The 19,799-nt window shown below is 48.2% G+C and overlaps 1 non-coding gene across 1 annotated transcript; it reads left to right on the forward strand.

The window, feature by feature from the left end:
- The first annotated feature begins 432 nt into the window (after nucleotides 1-432).
- On the forward strand, nucleotides 433-505 carry trnaa-ugc (transfer RNA alanine (anticodon UGC)). Its single transcript has one exon. It is a non-coding gene; the product is annotated as a tRNA-Ala (tRNA).
- The last annotated feature ends 19,294 nt before the right edge of the window (nucleotides 506-19,799 follow it).

Genomic DNA, 19,799 nt, shown 5'->3' on the forward strand with positions numbered 1-19,799 from the left:
CGAGGCACACTACAAATGTGCCACTAAGTTATTGAATAACAGAATAATGGAATGGTTACAGCACGGAAGAAGGCCATTCAGCCCATCGAGCCCATGCCTACTCTCAAGAAGTCCCACATCCGCGTCATTTACCAGCAGCTGTGCATTATTTTCCTTCAGATACTGATCCCACTCCCTTTGGAAAGATAAGATTGAGTCTGCCTCCGCCGCCTTTAAAGCAGTGTATTCCAGATTCTAACCACTTGCTGCGAGATGGCCACCTCCTGGTCCTCTGTATAAAGTCCGAGAAAAACGGGATCAATTCCTACCACACTCACAACCTTGCTAAATATAGCAACTTCATTCTGTTCGCGCAATGCAAGCTCCTGATGTGCAGGGCAGCTGTTGAGGTTAAAGCTCTGTTTAGTTTCCCGACATTTATTCTGTCGCAGCGTTTCCGTACTGTAGTGGTTATCAAGTTTGCCTTGCACGCAAAAAGTCCCCGGTTCGAAACCGGGCGGAAGCATTTCGCAAACCTGTTCAATTATTGATTAGAAAAAATATTCATGGTTCAATATTAACAGAGTGCAGTGCCTCACGACGATGTTGCATTTGCTGATTTTGTGTACCGTTCTGTACAAACTCAAACTCTACACAGTGTCTCTCAGTCCCTCTCGTTTCCAGCCCTGAAGGGGATAAACACATCTGAAAGCTGCACATTCCATTCACTCAGTTGAGCTGTGGGAGACTTTTAAAGGATCCTGCCGCGCTGCCTCGCTTCACAACAGAAAATCGAAGCCACAAAGAAACCAAGAGACTAAACGCTCGTCCCCAGCTCCAGATTTACTGAGGGCGGGACAAGCCCCAACATTCCAGTCACGCGAAGTCCAGAACCAGGGGACATCATCGAAGGATAAGGATTAGAACTGAGATTATGGAGAAACATCTTCACTAAGAGAGTTGTTAACCTGTGGAATTCCTTACCGCAAAGAGTTGTTGCAGCCACTTCATTGGATATATTCAACGGGGAGTTAGATATGGCCCTTATGGCTAAAGGGATAAAGTTGTATGGAGAGAAAGCAGGAAAGGGGTACTGAGGTGAATGATCAGCCATGATCTTATTGAATGGTGGTGCAGGAAGAAATGGCCGAATGGCCTATTCCTGCACCTATTTTCTTTGTTTCTATGTTTCTATCCAGATGATAAATAGCATTCATGTATAAGCTGACAGAAATCAATAAGCTGCTGTCTGTCGCTCTTTGAGGAAAAAGGGAGCCAGCTGATATATCACTACGGCCATGCCAGTCTGAAAAAGTCTATTCTCGGAGACGAGACAGACTAACACCTGGTAAGTATTTGGAAGTGAGACGGACTGTGAATACGACGTGCTGTAGACTGTTGCTTCCACCATCGGCTGCTCACAACATTCACACGGGCTTCAACCAATCAGCAAACAGTTAGCAACTCCCCCCTTCATTCAATTTCTCTCTCACTCTCTACTTATTTTTCCAAATCTTTGCTGTTCATTCTCCTGCTGCCTCAATAAAACGGAGATATTGTGCTATAAATATCACATCGTAGCTTATTTGTGTCACAAAGTAGGAACAGGTCTGATATGTACTTGGATAGAAGTCTTAATACCAGGTGTACTCGGCTTTTCCAATTAATGGAGGTTGTCGCTCCCTTCTTTCAGCACTCCATTTGGAGTTCATTCCTACGCTTTCAACAACTCTCCCTCTAGCTCTCCCTCTCGCCCCCTCTCTCTCTCTCTCTCTCTCTCTCTCTCTCTCTCTCTCTCTCTCTCTCTCTCTCTCTCTCCAATGGACTCAGACCTGATTTGTAATTGCAATGGAGACTCGGGCTTATATTTTTTCTGTGTTAGCCAGTGATGGCGCGAAGATAGACAGAAAAGAAGGAGGAAACAGGTAAAAGGAAACGTAAGAAGTACAAATGCTTCCGAGCTGTTCGGTAGCATTCAAGTATGGCCTGACAGAAAGCAATAAGCTGCTGTCTGTCGCTCTATCTGTAAAGAGAGAGCCAGCTGTTAGATATCTACGGCTATACCAGTCTGCAAAAGTCTGCTTTCACATGCGAAGCAGAGTAAGGCCTGGTTAGTACTTGGAATGGAGACCGACAGGGAATACCAGGTGCTGTAGACTTTTGGTGCCACCACAGGCTACTCGCAGCATTCACACTGCCGTCAAACTATCAACAAGCTGTTCGGTGCTCCCTTCTGCATTCAATTTCTCATTCACCCTCTTGCCTTATTTTTCCAAATCTTTGCTGCTCATTCTCCTGCTTCCATAGAAAGTCAAGGGGGTCCACACACAACTGAACAAAAAATACAGCAACAAAACAAACGAGCAAAACAACGCACGCACACCTGTATGTCCTTGTCATCCACAATATTTTCGATCAAACTCAGACATTGCGCTATAACTACTACACCGTAGCACATTTCTGCACCAAAGTAGGGACAGGTCTATTTAGTATTTGGATATGATTCACAATGCCAGGCGTACAAAGCTTTTCCTATTAGTCAAGATTGCGGCTGCCTTCATTCAGCACTCCATTTGCTGTTTTTTCCAACGCTTTTTATGCAAATCTCACTCTCTCTCTCTCTCTCTAATAGCCACTGGCCTGATTGTACTGAGCAAAGCAGGCCCGGGTTTAACTTTGTGTGTGTGTTAGCGAGAGATGGCGCGAAGAGAGACTGAAATCAAGGCGGGAAGGCAGGTAAAAGGAAATGTAAGAAGAGGAAATGATTCCGAGTTGATAAACAGCATTCATGGATGAGCTGACTAAAATAAATAAGCAGCTGCCTGTCGCTCTTTGAGTAAAGAGAGAGCCAGATGTTATATCGCTACGGCCATGCCAATCTGAAAATGTCTGATCTCGGATACGAAGTAGCGTAAGGTCTGGTTAGTACTTGGACGGGAGACCGATTGCAAATACCAGGTGCTGTAGACTTTTACTGTCATCACAGGCTGCTGGCAACATTCACACTGCCATCAAACAATCAACAATGTGTTCACTTCTCCCTCCAGTATTCAATTTCTCTCCTATCACCTCCCTTTATTTTTCCAAATCTTTGCTGCTCATTCTCCTGCTGCCATCGAAAGTCAAGGGGGTCCACACACAACTAAACCAGAAACACAGCAACAAAATAAACGTGCAAAAAAACACACCCAAACCTATAAGTCCTTCGCACGCAAAGCATCCTTGACCAAACCGGCCGCTACTGTCCCTGACCGAAGGGTCCCCGTATCGGGCTCTTCTAGCACTGTCCGAAGCGGCCCCGTACCGGTCGCTACTATCCCGGGCCAAAGCAGTCTGCAACGGGTTCGGGGAACGCATAGCCGGCCGAAGGGCCTCCGCGACGACATGCCAACAGGATCCGAGGAAGTGGAACCGGCTGAAGGGACTCCGAGGCCGCCGCTCAATCCACCGAAGTGAATCCGAGGCCGGCGCTGACTCGACGGAAGGGACCGAAGAGGTGGCGTCGTCTTACATGCCCAACCAACCTTTATTAATGTTTAAACGTTTACCCAACTTTTAAACTTAATAAACAATCTGGGAGACCTTTTGAAGCTTAGAGTTTAGATTCTCAATCGAAATAATATTAAATAGCTATTATTAATCCACATCTTTGATTTTTAACAACTTTTAGAAACTTTATAAATTGGGGAAAATGTTTTAATCTATTATTGATTTACATCTTAGACTTTTAACACCACTTAGAAACGTTTTAAAACTTTTCAACAACCGTTAGAGTCTCTTGAAATAAATTGGTAATCTTTATCAAATTTTAATTTTTATAATAACTTTGGAAGTCAACTTCCTAATGCCGGCCCCCTAACCTAGCCTCGGAGAATCTACCTTCAATGGCGCTATCCGGCGCTAGGCTGGCGGCCAACACTTAGCTCGAGGCAATTAGCTTTATAGAGCTGTGCCTCGGCTTCAGTAGCCTTGGACCCTCTTGCCACTGGACTAAGACCTTAATCTAAGCCCGGGTGGTTGCCGGTGTGCAGCGGCCACCAACCTTAAAAAAACCCACGCACACTCATCTTCCACTTCGTCAGTATGAAGTTTTGGACATCGAACTTCAGGTCCCTCAAAGACAATCCTCACAGCATCAGGTCGGTATGCCGCGCAGCCATAGTTGCCCGGGCACTCAGACGTTTTCACTTTGACATCGCCGCCCTAAGCGAGACGTAGTGGGCAGGGGAAGGGCATTCAAGGAAAATGGTCGAGGTCACACCTTCCTTTGAAAGGAAAACCAGAGGCAGAACGCAGCCTTCAATGAGTCGGCTTTGCCTTCAATAATGTGCTGGTCGACCGCCTCAAAGATTCCACCTGTGGGGTTAACGAATGCCACATGACTCTCCGTAGCATCCTATATCGGAGCCAATGTGCCACAGTCATCAGTGCGTAGGCCTCTACCCTCGATGCAATCGATGAGGCTAAAGAGGGATTTTATACCAAACTCAAGACATCCTTGTCCCACGTCCACACGGGCGACAAATTGATCTTCCTGGGTGATTTTAATGTCAGGCTTGGGAAAGTCACAGTCCTCAGGGGAGGCGTGATTTGCAGAGAGGGGAAGCCAACTTCAGTGATGCCCTACTCCTGACAAAATGTCTAGAACATGGACTCCTCATCACCAACATCCTATTCCACCTGAGGGATAAAACCAAGTCATCGTGTCAACACACTCGCTCTAAACAGTTGCACCTGCTTGACTATGTCATCGTCCAAGCCAGGGATTGCAAGGATGTGCGCATCACCCGCGTCATGACAGGAGCTGACGACTACTGGACGGCCCATCGCCGAATCAGATCAATCATCATCATTAACATTGCCCTAAAACAGAGGAGACAATAGAAGCAGTTCCACAAAATGTTAATGCACTGTCACTGAGAGAGCAATCTAAGAGTGCCATATACAGTCAGCCCCTCACAGCCTTGATTATCCTGAGATGCCGAATCCCCATAGCCCTTGGTCTGCACTCGAGACCTCTATAACAAGTGCCTGTGAAGAGACATTTCGTCATTCAACCAGAAAACACCAGAACTGATTTGCTTAAAATGATCAGGTGTTCGAAGAACTAATAAATCGCAACCGCAAACCATTTCTGAGCATCAAGCAACAGCCCAACTCGAGAGCTGAAAAATCACAATACAGACGGCTCAATGCTCAGGACCAACAAAAAGCCCAGGCCGTAAGAACAAGTGGTGGATGGAGAAGCACAGGAGACACGACAACTGGTCGACAGCCACGATATGCCAGGATTCGTCACTGCAGTCAAGGCCACCTACGGTCTGAACTGCGAAGGACCCACGCCACTCCTGACCAAGAACATGAAAACAGTCATGAAGGACACCGACGTTGTCAGGGCCCGATGGAAGGATCTTTGAAGATCTCCTCAATCGATGGAGTGGAATTAACTTAAGAGCCAGTGGGGAACTTTTAACCGATGCCGCCTCCAGGCCAGGTCCAAGATCAACCTAACTCTGTCATTGAGTTGCATTATGCGGACGATGCCTTCCTCTGTGCACATTCAGAAGCTAAACTCCAGGATATAGTCATTGTATTCACTGAAGCAAATGAAAGAATGGGCATTACGCTTAACATCCGTAAGGCAAAGGTCCTTCACCAGCCTGTTATTGCCACACAACACTGCCCTCCAATCATCAGGATCCTATGCGCGGCCCTGGACAACGTGCACCATTTCCCATATGTCGGAAACCTTTTATTAACAAAGGCAGACATTGATGCGGAGATTCAGCATTGCCTCCAGAGCACCAGCGCAGCCTTTTGCCATCTGCGGAAAAAGTGGTTGAAGACCAGGCACTCAAATCTACCACCAAACTCATGTTCTACAGGACTGTAGTAAAATCTGCCCTTCTGTATGGACGATGTACAGAAGGCACCTCAAGTCGCGGAAGATATTTCACAAACATGTATCCGCAAGCTCTTGCAAAGCTCCTGGGAAGAAATGCGCACTAACATCAGCGTCCTCGACCAGGCTAACATCCCCAGTAATGCTGCACTGACCACACTTGATCAGCTTCGCTGGGCAGGCCACATAGTACTCATGTCAGATACGAGACTCCTTCAGCAAATGCTTTATGCTGAGCTCCTTCATGGTAAACCGACCAAAGAAGGACAGTGGAAATGTTATATGGACACCCTCCAAACCACCCTGGTAAATTGCGACATCGCCACTGACACCTGGGAGACTTTGGCCGCAGACAGCTCGAGTTGCAGAAAGTCGATCCGGGAAGTCGTTGCGCTCTTTGAGTCTCGTTGCAAGGGGGATAAAGTGGTCAGGCACAGGAAGCGGAAGGAGTGCGCGGCAAACCAGTCATACCGACCCCTTCCCCCGACGAATGTCTGTCCCACCTCTAACAGGGTGTGTAGCTCCCGTATCGGACGTTTCAGCCATTAAAGAAGTCACTTTGGGAGTAGAAGCAAGTCCTTCTCGATTCCGGGGTACTGCCTATCATGATGATGATCCTTACCAACGGATCCGTTACAGATCCAATCTGCGTCTGGATCGGGGTTAAACAGGGCTGCGTTATTGCTCCAACCTTCTTCTCAATCTTCCTCGCCGCCATGCTCCACCTCACAATCAACAAGCTACCCGCTTAAGTGGAACTAAACTACAGATCCAGTGGGAAGCTGTTAAACCTACGCCACCTCCAGGCCAGATCCAAGATCACCGCAACCTCTGTTATTGAGCTGCAGTATGCGTAAGACGCCTGCGTTTGTGCACATTCAGAGGCTGAACTCCAGGATATAGTCAATTTATTCACTGAGCATATGAAAACATGGGCCTTACGCTTAACATCCGTAAGAGAAAGTTCCTGCACCAGCATGTCACCAACGCACAGCACTGTCTTCCAGGTATGATGAACCACGGCGCAGCCGTGGACAACGTGGATCAGTTCCCATATCTCGTGAGCCTCTTATCAACAAAGGCAAACATTGATGGGAGATTCAGCATCGCCTCCTGTGCAGCAGCGCAGCCTTCGACCGTCTGAGGGAAGGTTTGTTTGAAGGCCAGGCCCTCAAATCTACCAAGACACTCATGGTCTGAAGGGCTGTAGTAATATCAACCTTCCAGTATGGATCTGAGGCATGGACGATGTATAGGTTGCAGCTCCACTCGCTGGAGATATATCATCAACGATGTCTCCACAAGATCCAGCAAATCCCCTGGGAGGGCAGGCGCTCGAAGATTATTGACCTCGACCAGGCCAACATCCCCTTGTATTGAAGCACAGACTACACTCGATCAGCTTCGCTGGGCAGGCCAGATAGTACGCATGTCAGATACTAGGCTCCCGAAGCAAATGCTTTATGCGGAGCTCCTTCATGGTATACGTGCCAAAGGAGGACAGAGGAAACGTTATAAGGACACCCTCAAAGCTTCGCTAGTAAAGTGTGACTTCACTGCTGACATTTGGGAGATACTGGACGCTAATTGCCCGAGGTGGAATAAGTTCATCCGGGAGGGCATTGAGCTCTTCGAGTCTCAACGCAAGGATCAGGAAGAGCCCAAACACAGGCAGCGGAAGGAGCGTGCGGCAACCCAACCCCACTGAACACTTCCCTCGATGAATATCTGTCCCACCTGTAACAGGGTCTGTGGCTCTCGTATCGGACTGTTCTGCCAAAAAAGAGCTCCCTCTTGCAGTGGAAGCAAGTCCTCCTCGATTCCGAAAGACTGCCTATGTTTGATTGATTGAGATCAATCTGAGGCATTGCGCTATAATTACAATATCCTAGCTCACTTCTGCAATAAAGTCTGCACAGGTCTGATTTGTACTTAGATTGGAGTCTTAATATCGGGTGTACTAGGCTGTTCCTATTAGTCGAGATTGTCATTGCCTTCATTCAGCACTCCATTTGCTGTTCATTCTTGCCCTTTCCACAACCCTCTCTCTCTCTCTCTCGCTCTCTAATAGGTACAGATCTGATGTGTACTTAGCAATGAAGGCTCGGGCTTGTATTGTGTGTGTGTTAGCGAGAGATGGCTCGAAGAGAGGTAGAAAAGAAGATGGTAAGGCAGGTAAAAAGCAATGCATAAGATACAAATGCTTCAGAGCTGTTTGATCGCATTTACCTGTTTTATAGCATTCATGTATCTGCTGACAGAAAGCTATAAGCTGCTATCTGTGGCTCTCTAAGTAAAGAGAGAGCCAGCGGTTAAATATGTACAGCCATACTAGTATGAAAACGCCTAATCTCGTCGGATCTCAGATACGATTCAGAGTAAGGCCTGGTTAGACTTGGATGGGAGACTGCCTGGGAATACCAAGTGCAGTAGGATTTTACTGCCGCCACAGGCCGCTCATGGTTCTGCACACACACTGACGTTAATCCATCAACAACCTTTTTGCTGCACTCTCTCTCACTTTCCTTTCACCACTTCTTTCCTGCACATTCTCCTGCTGCTACACAAATGCAAGGAGGTCGACGCAGGGGGCTAAAGAACGCAGAAGAACAAAATAAGATTGCAAAAAACCACATGTTGGCGGAGGGGCATCAGGACGCAGCAGCTGAGAGGAGAGACAAAATTCATCGAAACCTGGGAGGGACAAAAAGCAACAGAACAAAGAATAGTGTTGGAAGTGCAGCAATTCAATGCAGGAAAAAAAATCAAAGCCAACTAGCATGCTGCCGGAATGCATGTGTGTTAATGTGATGCAATTTACAACTGAGATTGACGAGTAGCAGGCGCCACTTGCCAGGTGGGGTTATGAAATGTGGCTATAATGGAGATCTCGATCAAAAATGGGTAGGATTGGAAATTAAACAATCTTGGCGATTTGGGGGCGGTGGAAGCTTTTTATTGGGAAGAGTGATTTGGGGATGGGAAATATGGGGGTGGGAGCGATTTGAGGGACGAGAGATATTGAGTTTGGCGAGCGTGAGATTTGGGGGTGAGTGAGTGAATGATGTGGGCGCGAGTGAGGGAAGGGTGAAGGTCATACAGATTTGAAGCTTGAGGCAAGGCAATGAAAGTGGTAGGGCTTGTAGTCTGTTTGTCTGGAGGTGATGGAAGGCAAATGGCGAAATCAAAATTGAGTGTGGATTATTGCATGAATGCACAGACTGAGAAAAAGAAACGAAGAACAGCCGTATGCCTGTTTAAGGAAAGAGCAAGCAAACTGCTGCTATTTATGGCTGCACTAGTCTAAAAACGCCCAAACTCGTCTGATTTTAGAAGTTAACCAGAGTCAGGCCTGGTTAGTATATGGAAGGGAGACCGCCGAGCAATGCCCGTTGCCAGGTGCTTTTGCTGCCGCCACAGGCCGCACATGGTTCTGCACACACATTGCCACTAATCCATCAACAACTTTTTTGCTGCTCTCTCTCTCACTTTTCTTACAACATTTCTATCCTGCACATTCTCCTGCTGCTACACAAATGCCAGGGTGTCGAGACAGATGGCGAATGAACGCAGAACAACAAAATAAAATAGCAAAAATAGCAAATAACAATGGCTCGAAGAGAGATAGAAAATAAGGTAGCAAAGCAGGTAAATTAAAAGGAAAGTAGTACTAAAAGGAAAAAAAACAGCTTCAGACCTGTTTGATAGCATTCATGTATGAACTGACAGAAAGCAATAAGCTGCTGTCTGTTGCTCATCGAGTAAAGATAACACCAGCTCTTATATAACTACGGCCATACCAGTCTGAAAAAGTCTGATATCGGATATGAAGCAGAGTAAGGCCTGGTTACGACTTGGAAGGGAGAACAACTGAGAATACCAAGTGCTGTAGATTTTTGCTGCCACCTCAGCCTGCTTGCAATATTCACACAGCCGTCAACCAATCAACAAGTTTTTCGATTCTCCCTCGTGCATTCAGTTTCTCTCTCACATTCTCCCTTAATTTTTCTAAATCTTTGCTGCTCATTCTCCTGCTGCCATAGAAAGTCAAGTTTGTCCACACACAACCAAAGAAAAATACAGCAAAAAAGTAACCGAGCAAAATATTGTGTATGGAGAAAGAGTCAGAGTGAACACTGTGAGCTCGAAGTAAAGTATGACCTTATTATTTTATTGCAGGTCTCCAGAGTGCCTCTCCAATCAGTGAAACCGTTCTAAATACCAGTGCTCCCAAGAGATTATGCGATCGCTTCGGACTCTGGGGAAGGAACCCTCTGTTGGTTGTACAGAGTCAATACAAGTCCACCTTTCTAACAACATTCCCCACCAAAGTTAATAGTGTAACTATTTACAATGTGAGTTGATCTGGGCCTTTATTGCCCTGGTTGATTGTCTCGATGTGATAGCTAGTGTTGTTGAATCATTTGTTGGGCCCTCGCTGGGCTGCTGTGCAGCTGGCCTTCCTGGGATTCCTGGTGGGTTGCTAATTGCAGGGCTGCTGTTGATGATGATTTCTGCTTCGTGGTCTGGCGTGGTGTCGGTTGGCACTGGTGTGTGCGTTTGGGAATCAGAAAAGGTAAGGTCTATCTTGGGTTGCTCAGGGTGGTCCATTAATCTGAGTTTGACTTGGTCCAAGTGTATCCAGTGAATGAGTCCATTTGAAGGTTTGACCCGACACACCCAGGTCCCCTCTGTGGGCACAACAGTGCCGGGAAGCCACTTTGGAACTTGTCCATGATTTAATACAAATACAGTATAATTGACTTCAATCTCGCGTGACACATTCACGCTATCATTGAATGCACTTTGTTGAAGCCACCTGCTCTCTACCTGTTCATGCAGATCAGGGTGAACGAACGAGAGCCTTGACTTAAGTGCTCTTTTCATGAGCAGTTCAGCTGGTGGTATCCCAGTGAGTGGTCTTGTGCGGTAGCTAAGCAGAACTCGGGATAGGCGAGTTTCCAGTGAGCCTTCAGTTACGTGCTTCAAGCCTTGCTTGATGGTTTGCACTGCTCTCTCTGCCTGACCATTGGACAATGGATTCAACGGGACAGATGTGACATGTTTGATCCCCTTACGGTTCATGAATTCGTTGAACTCAGCACTAGTAATACACGGCCCGTTTTCGCTCACCAGGACATCGGGTAAGTCGTGTGTGGCAAACATGGCGACCAGGATTTCAGTTGTAGCAGTGGACGTGCTAGCTGACATTATCTCACATTGAATCCACTTGGGTTACGCGTCTACAAGCACAAGCAATATTTTACCCAAGAACAGGGCTGCATAGTCGATGTATACCCTAGACCACGGTTTGGAGGGCCACAGCCATAAACTTAGCGGCTCTCCCTAGGTACATTGCTAAACTGCGAGCATGTATTACATCTGGGAATGCAGGACTCTAAGTCTGCATCGATGCCGGGCCACCATAGATGGGATCTGGCTATCGCTTTCATCATTATGATGCCTGGGTGTGCACTGTGGAGCTCGTTGATTAAGGTGTCTCTGCCCTTCTTGTGCACCACTACTCGATTGCCCCAAAGAAGGCAGTCTGCATGTATAGATATTATATCTTTGCGCCGCTGGAACGGCTTTATCTCTTCCTGCATTTCCACTGCGACACTGGACTAGCTCCCGTGAAGCAGACAGCTTTACACTGGAAATAATAAGATGTCCTGGCTTGACAAGGTTTTGGTCTGGCGGGCAATGACGGGTGATTGCTCACTCTCAACTGCTTCCATCACCTTAGCTGGATCTGCGGGCTGCGCCATTTCCACCCCCGTGGCGTGCAATGGCATCCTACTGAGAGCATCGGCGGCTTTTCTTTGCCTGGCCTGTGGTGAATGGCCTAGTTGTACGCGGACAAGATGAGCACCCATCTCTAGATGCGGGCCAATGCGTTGGTATTTATCCCTTTACTATCAGAAAACAGTGATATAAGTGCCTTATGATCCGTTTCCAATTCGAATTTTAGCCCTAACACGTATAGATGCATTTGATTGACCCCATGGACACACGCTAACGCTTCTTTTTCAATCAAGCTGCAGGCTGTCTCGGCCTTAGACAGATCCTGGATGCATAAGCAACCAGTTTCAGGTTCCCGAAGTCATTAGTTTGTTACAATACACACCCGACGCCATATGACGACGTATCACATGCCAGTGCCAAACGCTTACATGGATCATACAACACAAGCAATTTGTTTCAGCATAACAATTTTCTCGCTTATACAACGGCATTTTCTTGGCTTTTGCCGCAAACCTATTCGCATCCTTTTCATAGAAAGACATGTAGTGGTTCTAGCAGGGTGCTCAGTCCCGGTATGAAGTTACCAAAGTAGTTCAAGCGTCCCAGAAACGACCGCAGCTCCGTCACGTTCTGTGGCATGCGTGCCTTATCGAGTGCTTCAGTTTTCACGTTGGTGGGCCTGATGCCATCTACCGCAATCCTCCTTCCCATGAACTCGACTTCAGGCGCCATGAAAACGCACTTCGAGCATTTTAACGTGAGCCCGACGCGTTTGAGTCAACTACGAACCTCCTCCATGTTTTGCAGCTGGTTGGCTGCGTTCCGACCTGTGAACAAGGTGTCGTCCTGGAAGACCACGGTGTGTGGGACCGACTTCAGTAAACATTACATTTTTCTCTAGAATATCGCCACCGCTGATCGAATTACAAACGGGCATCTGGTATAAAGAAAAATACCTTTGTCCTTGTCGATGCTGGTGAGGGCATTCGATGATTCCTCCAATTCCTGCGTCGTGTCGGCTGAACTCAGATCCAGCTTCGTGAACGTCTTTCTTCCTACCAGCATTTCAAAAAGGTTGTCAGACTTTCAGAGTGGGTATTGGTCCTGCAGGGAAAAACGTTTGATTATTAATTTGTAATCGCCGACAATTGTGACGGTGCCATCTTCCTTGAGAACTTGGACAGTAGGACTGGCCCACTCGCTTAACTCGATCGGTGAAATGCAGCCGCTCTAGCTCGATCTCTGCCCTTTCTCTCATCATGTACGGTACGGTTCTCGCCTTGTGATGGATGGGTCGCGCCTGCAGAATTAGGTGGATCTACACTTTTGCTCCTTGGAATTTGCCGATGTCTGGTTCGAACAGTGAAGGAAATTTGTTTAAGACCTGGGCAGGACCGGATCCAATATCCTCGGGGGAGTGTTTGCCAATGCTGTTGGGGAGGAGTTACACTAATATGACAGGGGCATGGGAACCTCTGCAGCGAGACAGAGGGAAGTAGAATGGGGGAAGAAGCAAAAGAGAGAAAGAGGAAAAGTAAAAGTGGAGGGCAGAGAAACCTAAGGCAAAAAGCAAAAAGGGCCACATTACAGCAAAATTCTAAAGGGGAAAAGTGTGTTTGAAAGACAAGCCTGAAGGCTCTGTGCCTCAATGCAAGGAGTATTCGGAATAAGGTGGACGAATTAACTGCACAGATAACAGTTCACGGGTATGATGTAATTGGTATCACGGAGACTTGGCTCCAGGGTGACTAAGGCTAGGAACTCAACATCCAGGGGTATTCAACATTTAGGAAGGATAGACAGAAAGGAAAATGTGGCGGGGTGGCATTGCTGGCTAAAGAGGAAATTAATGCAATAGTAAGAAAGGACATTAGCTTGAATGCTGTGGAATCATTATGGTGGAGCTGCAGAATACCAAGGGGCAGAAAACGCTAGTGGGAGCTGTGTACAGATCAGCAAACAGTAGTAGTAAGGTTGGGGACAGCTAAAAACAAAAAATAAGGGATGCATGCAATGAAGGTACAGCAGTTATCATGGGTGACTTTAATCTACATATTGATTGGGCTAACCAAACTGGTAGCAATGCGGTGGAGAAGGATTTCCCGGAGGGTATTAAGGATGATTTTCTCGACCAATATGTCGAGAAACCAACCAGTGAGCTGGCCATCCAAGACTGGGTGATGTGTAATGAAAAAGGACTAATTAGCAATCTTGTTGTGCAAGACCACTTGGGGAAGAGTGACCATAACATGGTAGAGTTCTTTATTAGGATGGAGAGTGAAACAGTTAATTCAGAAACTAGGGTCCTGAACTTAAGGAAAGGTAACTTCGGTGGTTGGAGGCGTGAATTGGATCGAGTAGACTGGCAAATTATACTTAAAGGGTTGACGGTGGATAGGCAATGGCAACCATTTGAAGATCACATGTTTGAACTTCAGCAATTGTACATCCCTGTCTGGAGTAAAAATAAAACGGGGAAGCTGGCTCAATCGTGGCTAACAAGGGAAATTAAGGATAGTATTAAATACAAGGAAGAGGCATATAAATTGGTCAGAAATAGCAGCAAACCTGAGGACTGGGAGAAATTTAGAATTCAGCAGAGGAGGACAAAGGGTTTAATTAAGAGGGGGGAATAGAGTACGAAAAGAAGCTTGCCGGGCACATAAAAACTGACTGCAAAAGCTTCCACAGATATGTGAAGAGAAAACGATTCGTGAAGACAAATGTAGTAGCCTTGTAGTCGGATTCAGGTGAATTTATAAAGGGGAACAAAGAAATAGCAGACCAATTGAACAAATACTTTGGTTCTGTCTTCACGAAGGAAGACACAAATAAACTTCCGAAAGTATTAGGGGACCGAGAGTCTAGTGAGAAGGAGGAACTGAAGGATATCCTTATTTGGCGGTAAATTGTGATGGCGAAATTGATGGGATTGAAGGCCGATAAATCCCCGAGGCCTGATAGTCTACATCCTAGAGTCCTTAAGGAAGTGGCCCTTGAAATTGTAGATTCATTGGTGATCATTTTCCAACAGGCTATCGACTCGGGATCAGTTCCTATGGACTGGAGGGTAGCTAATGTAACACCACTATTCAAAAAGGGAGCGAGAGAGAAAGCGGGTAATTATAGACCGGTTAGCTCAACATCAAGTGTGGGAAAAATGTTGGAATCAATTATTAAGAATGAAATAGCAGCGCATTTGGTAAGCAGTGACAGCATCGGTCCAAGTCAGCATGGATTCATGAAGGGGAAATCATGCTTGAGAAATCTTCTGGAATTTTTGAGGATGTAACCAGTAGAGTGGACAAGGACGAACCAGTGGATGTGTTGTATTTGGACTTTCAAAAGGCTTTCGACAAGGTCCCACACAAGAGATTGCTGTGCAAAATCAAAGCAGATGGCATTGGGGCTAATATATTAACGTGGATAGAGAACTGGTTAGCAGACAGGAAGCAGAGATTCAAGATAAACGGGTCCTTTTCAGAATGGCAGGCAGTGACTAGTGGAGTACCACAGGCCTCAGTGCTGGGACCCCAGCTCTTTACAATATACATCAATGATTTGGATGAAGGAATTGAGTGTAATATCTCCAAGTTTACAGATGACACTAAACTGGGTGGCGGTGTGAGCTGCGAAGGGGACGCTAAGAGGCTGCAGGGTGACTTAGACAGGTTAGGTTTCTGGGCAAATGCATGGCAGATGCAGTATCATGTGGATAAATGTGAGGTTATCTACTTTGCAGGCAAAAACGCGAATACAGAATATTATCTGAATGATGGCAGATTAGGAAAAGGGGAGGTGCAACGAGATCTGAGTCTCATGGTTCATCAGTCATTGAAAGTTGGCATACAGGTGCAGCAGGCGGTAAAGAAGGCAAATGATATGTTGGCCTTCATAGCTAGGGGATTTGAGTATAGGAACAGGGAGGTCTTACTGCAGTTGTACAGGGCATTGGTGAGGCCTCACCTGGAATATTGTGTTCGATTTTGATCTGCTAATCTGAGGAAGGACGTTCTTGCTATTGAGGGAGTGCAGCGAAAGTTCACCATACTGATTTCCGGGATGGCTGGACTGACATGTGAGGAGAGACTGGATCAACTAGGCCTTTATACGTTGGAGTTTAGAAGGATGAGAGGGAGTCTCATAGAAATATACAAGATTCTGACGGAACGGGACAGGTTAGATGCGGGTAAATTGTTCCTGATGTTGGGGAAGTCCAGAACGAGGCGACACAGTCTGAGGATAAGGGGTAGGCCATTTAGAACTGAGATGAGGAGAACCTTCTTCACTCAGAGAGTTGTTAAACTGTGGAATTCCCTGCCGCAGAGAGTTGTTGATGCCAGTTCATTGGATATATTCAAAAGGGAGCTAGATGTGGCCCTTACGGCTAAAGGGCTCAAAGGATATTGAGAGAAAGCAGGAAAGGGGTACTGAGGGAATGTTCAGCCATGATCTTATCGAATGGTGATGCGGGCTCAAAGGGCCGAATTGCCTACTCCTGCACATATTTTCTATGTCCCCGTGTCCCCATTTGCGCATGTCCCCGTGTCCTCCTGTCCCCATGTCCCCACATTGTCCCCATGTCCCCATGTCCTCATGTCCCCATGTCCCCATGTCGCCGTGTCCCGCTGTCCCCATGTCCCCATGTCCCCATGTCTCCGTGACCCCGTGTCCCCATGTCCCCATGTCCCCGTGACCCCGCATCCCCATATGTCCCTTTGTCACCAGGGTGTCCTCATATCACAAGGTCCCCACAGAGTCCCCATGTCCCCATGTCCCCCTGTCCCCCTGACCCCATGTCCCGAAGACCCATATCCCTGTGTCCCCATGTTTCCATATCCCTGTGTTTCCATGTCCCCATGTCTCCATATCTATGTGTTCCCGTGTCCCCATATCTCTGTGTCCCCATGTCCCCTTGTCCCCATATCTATGTGTTTCCGTGTCCCCATATCTCTGTGTCCCCATGTCCCCATGTCTGCGTATCCCTGTGTCCCCGTGTCCCCATACCCCTGTGTCCCATGTCCCCTTTTCTCTGTGTCCCCATGTCCCCATCTCCCCATATCAATGTGTTCCCGTGTCACCATATCTCTGTGGCCCCATGTCCCCATGTCTGCGTATCCCTGTGTCCGCATGTCCCCATATCCCTGTGTTCCCGTGTCCCCACATCCCTCTGTCCCCATGTTTCCATATCCCTTTGTCTCCATGTCCCCATGTCCCCATATCCCTGTGTTCCCGTGTCCCCATATCCCTCTGTCCCCATGTTTCTATATCCCTTTGTCTCCATGTCCCCATGTCCCCATATCCCTCTGTCCCCATGTTTCCATATCCCTTTGTCCCCATGTCTCCATGTCACCATGTCCCCATGTCCCCATGTCCCCATGTCCCCATGTCCCCGTGTCCCCATGTCTCCATTTCCCCGTGTCACCGTGTCCCCATGTCTCCATGTCGCCGTGTCCCCGTGTCCCCATATCCCCATGTCCCCGTGACCCCATGTCCCCGTGTCCCCGTGTCCTCGTGTCCACGTGTCCCCATATCCCCATGTCCCCGTGTCCTCATGTCCCCGTGTCCCCATGTTCCATGTCCCCGTGTCTACATGTCTCCATGTCCCCGTGACCCCATGTCTACATGCCCTCGTGTCCCCGTGTCCCCGTGTCACCATATCCCCATGTCCCCTTATCCGCATGTCGCCATATCCCCATGTCCCCATATCCCCATGTCCCCATATCCCCATGTCCCCATATCCTCATGTCCCCATATCCCCATGTCCCCGTGTCCCCGTGTCCCCATATCCCCATGTCCCCATATACCCATGTCCTATTATCCCGATGTCCCCATATCCCCATGTCCCCATATCCCTGTGTTCCTCTGTCCCCATGTCTCCATATCCCCATGTCCACATATACCCATTTCCCCATATCCCTGTGTTCCTCTGTCACCATGTTTCCATATCCCTGTGTTCCTCTGTCCCCATGTCTCCATATCCCTGTGTCCCCATATCCCCGTGTCCCCATGTCCCCATATCCCTGTGTTCCTCTGTCCCCATGTCTCCATATCCCCGTGTCCCCATTTCCCCATATCCCTTTTTCCCATGTCCACATATTCCTGTGTCCCAATATCCCCCTGTCCCCATATCCTCGTGTCCCCATATCCCTGTATCCCCAAGTCCCCATGTCCCCATATCCCCGTGTCCCAATATCCCCGTGTCCCCAAGTCCCCATGTCCCCAAGTCCCCATGTCCCCAAGTCCCCATGGCCCCATTTGCCCATGTCCACATATCCCCGTGTCCCCAAGCCGCCATGTCCCCAAGTCCACATGTCCCCATGTCCCCATATGCCCATTTTTCCATGTCCCCATATCCCCATGTCCCCATGTCCACATGTCCCCATATCCCCATATTCCCATTTGCCCATGTCCCCATGTCCCCATGTCCCCAAATCCCCATTTGCCCATGTTCCCATGTCCCCATATCCCCATGTCCCCATATCCCCATTTGCCAATGTTCCCATGTCCCCATATCCCCATGTCCCAATATCCCCATGTCCCCATGTCCCCATATCCCCATGTCCCCAAATCCCCATGTCCCCATGTCCGCATATCCCCATGTCTCCATGTCCCCATTACCCCATATCCCCATATCCCCATTTGCCCATGTCCCCATATCCCAATATAACCATATCCCCATTTCCCCACATCCCCATATCCCTATTTCCCCATATCCCCTTGTCCCCATGTCCCCATGTCCCCATGTCACTAATTCCCCATATCCCCATATCCCCATATCCCCATATCCCGATGTCCCCATGTCCCCATGTCCACATGTCCTCATATCCCTATGTCCCCATATCCCCATGTCCCCATGTCCTCATATCCCCATGTCCCCATGTCCCCATGTTCCCATGTCCCCATATCCCCATGTCCCCATATCGCCATATTCGCATGTCCCCATATCCCCATGTCCCCATGTCCCGATGCCCCCATGTCCCCATGTCCCCATGTCCCCAAATCCCCATATCCCCATATCCCCATATCCCCATATCCCGATGCCCCAATGTGCCCATGTCCCCATGTCCTCATATCCCCATGTCCCCATGTCCCCATGTCCCCATGTCCCCATATCCCCATGTCCCCATATCCCCATTTGCCAATGTCCCCAGATCCCCATGTTCGCAAGTCCCCATATTCCCATGTCCCCATGTCCCCATGTCCCCATATCCCCATGTCCCCATATCCCCATGTCCCCATATCCCCATATTCGCATGTCCCCATATCCCCATGTCCCCATGTCCCGAAGCCCCCATGTCCCCATGTCCCCATGTCCCCATGTCCCCAAATCCCCATATCCCCATATCCCCATATCCCCATATCCCGATGACCCCATGTCCCCATCTCCCCATGTCCACATATCCCCATGTTACAATGTCCCCATTTCCCCATGTCCACTTATCCCCATGTCCTCATATCCCCATTTGCCAATGTCCCCATATCACAATGTCCCCATATCCCCATGTGCCTATGTTCCCATGTCCCCATATCCCCATGTCCCCATATCCCCATGTATCCATGTCCCCATATCCCCATGTCCCTATATCCCCATGACCCCATGTCGCCATGTCCCCATGTCCCCATGTGCCCATATCCCCTTGTCCCCATATCCACATTTGCCCATGTCCCCATATCCCCATATACCCATGTCCCCATATCCCCATGTCCCCATATTTCCATATCCCCATGTCCCCATATCCCCATGTCCCCATGTCCCCATATCCCCATATCCCTATATCCCCATGTCCCCATATCCCCTTGTCCCCATGTCCCCATGTCCCCATGTCCCCATGTCCACATGTCACTAATTCCCCATAATCCCATATCCCCATATCCCCATATCCGATGTCACCATGTCCCCATGTCCTCATATCCCCATGTCCCCATTTCCCCATGTCCCCATGTCCTCATATCCCCATGTCCTCATATCCACATGTCCCCATGTCCCCATGTTCCCATGTCCCATATCCCCATATCCCCATATCCCCATATCCCCATGTCCCCATATCCCTATAATCGCATGTCCCATGTCCCGATGCCCCCATGTCCTCATGTCCCCATGTACCCAAATCTCCACATTCCCATATCCCCATATCCCCATATCCCGATGTCCCCATGTCCCCATGTCCCC

Source organism: Pristiophorus japonicus, chromosome 25, assembly GCF_044704955.1.
Source record: "Pristiophorus japonicus isolate sPriJap1 chromosome 25, sPriJap1.hap1, whole genome shotgun sequence".
Classification (NCBI taxonomy): Eukaryota; Metazoa; Chordata; class Chondrichthyes; family Pristiophoridae; genus Pristiophorus; species Pristiophorus japonicus.